Source organism: Acipenser ruthenus, unplaced genomic scaffold (assembly GCF_902713425.1).
Source record: "Acipenser ruthenus unplaced genomic scaffold, fAciRut3.2 maternal haplotype, whole genome shotgun sequence".
Lineage (NCBI taxonomy): Eukaryota > Metazoa > Chordata > Actinopteri > Acipenseriformes > Acipenseridae > Acipenser > Acipenser ruthenus.
This window is the reverse complement of record NW_026707641.1, coordinates 187,501-190,000: the sequence shown is the minus strand read 5'-3', so window position 1 is coordinate 190,000 and position 2,500 is coordinate 187,501.

The window sequence follows — 2,500 nt, the reverse complement described above, 5'->3', positions numbered from 1 at the left end:
ACGTGTCTGCCAAGTTCTGAATGCTGTCTAGATCATTTTGAATGACCTTTGCTGCTACAACAGTGTTTGCCGCCACTCCTATTTTTGTGTCGTCTGCAAATTTAACAAGCTTGCTTACTATACCAGAATCTAAATCATGAATGTAGATTAGGAATAGCAGAGGACCTAATAGTGATCCCTGAGGTACACCCCTGGCTACCTCACTACATTTTGAGGTTTCTCCTCTATTTAGTACTTTCTGTTTTCTACATGTTAACCACTCCCTAATCCATGTGCATGCATTTCCTTGAATCCCTACTGCATTCAGTTTGAGAATTAATGTTGAAAGGGAGGGAAGATCTTCTCCACAGAAGATTCTCCCAGCCTTTCAACTTTTTTCAAAAACAATACAATTAAAAAAGGCATCAGTGTTTAATTTCCAGACGATTTTAAACTCGCAGCACATTTGAAATGACCATTGGAACAGTATTTCTTAAAAAAATGTGTATATATTAAATATTTTTAAATAAACTATTTTATATATTTCTTTTCTCAAACAGTTTCCCAGTTTTTAATCATTTGAAACTGGTACTGTCTTCAACATGACTGTTCCTAATGAATTAGCCATTCTCCTTGCATTATGCTGTTGGACTTTTGAATGACAAATGTTCGTTTTGAAAAGTAAATGTTGAAAAACAGGGAAGATCTTCTCCACAGATTAATTACAAATACAAAACAGAAAATAATTGATTGCATAAGTATTCACCCCCTTGAGTCAATATTTGGTAGAGGCACCTTTGGCAGCAATTACAGCCATGAGTCTATTTGGATAAGTCTCTACCAGCTTTGCACATCTGGACACTGCTATTTTTGCCCATTCTTCTTTGCAAAATTGCTCAAGCTCCGTCAAGTTGGATGGGGACCTTTGGTGAACAGCAATTTTCAACTCTTTCCACATATTCTCAATTGGATTGAGGTCCGGGCTTTGACTGGGCCACTCCAGGACATTGACCTTTTTGTTTTTAAGCCACTCCAGTGTGCCTTTGGCTGTATGTTTGGGGTCATTGTCCTGCTGGAAGATGAATCTTCTCCAAGTCCCAGGTCTCTTGCAGACTTCAGCAGGTTTTCCTTCAGGATTTCTCTGTACTTTGCCGCATCCATTTTGCCCTCTATCTTCACGAGCTTTCCAGGCCCTGACGCAGAGAAGCATCCCCATAGCATGATGCTGCCACCACCATGCTTCACGGTAGGGATGGTGTTCTCAGGATGATGTACGGTGTTAGGCTTGCGCCAAACATAGCGCTTAGCGTTGTGGCCAAAAAGCTCTATTCTGGTCTCATCAGACCATAGAATCTTCTTCCACTTGGTCTCAGAGTCTCCCACATGCCTTCTGGGAAACTCTAGCCGAGATTTGATGCGAGTTCTTTTCTTTTTGCCACTCTCCCATAAAGGCCAGTTTTGTGAAGCACCCGGGCTATTGTTGCCATATGCACAGTGTCTCCCAGCTCAGCCGTGGAACACTGTAACTCCTTTAGAGTTGCCATAGGCCTCTTGGTGGCCTCCCTGACTAGTGCCCTATACGCCCGGATACTCCGTTTTTGAGGACGGCCTGTTCTAGACAGATTCACAGTTGTGCCATATTCTCTCCATTTCTTAATAATGGACTTTACTGTGCTCTGAGAGGATATTCAATGCCTTGGAAATGTTCTTATATCCTACCCCTGATTGGTGCTTTTGAAGAACCTTATTCCGGATTTGCTTTGAATGTTCCTTCATCTTCATGATGTAGTTTTTGTTAGGAAATGTACTAACCAACTGTGGGACCTCCCAGAGACAGGTGTATTTAACCTGAAATCATGTGAAACACCTTAATTGCACACAGGTGGACTCCATTCAACTAATTATGTGACTTCTAAAGACAATTGGTTGCACCAGAGCTTATTTAGGTGTGTCATAGCAAAGGGGGTGAATACTTATGCAATCAATTATTTTCTGTTTTATATTTGTAATTAATTTAGAACAAGTTGTAGATTTTATTTTTCACTTTGACATTATGGACTTTTCTTGTGTTGATCAGTGGCAAAAACTCCCAATTAAATCCATTTTGATTCCATGTTGTAACACAATGAAATGTGGAAAAGTCCAAGGGGGGTGAATACTTTTGAGAGCCACTGTATTTCTTAGCAGACACCCTTATCCAGGACGACTTACAATTGTTACAAGATATCACATTATTTTTACATACAATTATATTATTTTTCTACATACAATTACCCATTTATACAGTTGGATTTTTACTGGAGCAATCTAGGTAAAGTACCTTGCTCAAGGGTACAGCAGCAATGTCCCCCACCTGGGATTGAACCCACGACCTTCTAGTCAAGAGTCCCGAGACCTAACCACTACTCCACACTGCCGCACTGACCATAGTCAAAATTGAGCTACATGACCAGTCACCATTGAGCTACATGACCAGAGTCACCATTGAGCTACATGACCAGAGTCACCATTGAGCTAAATG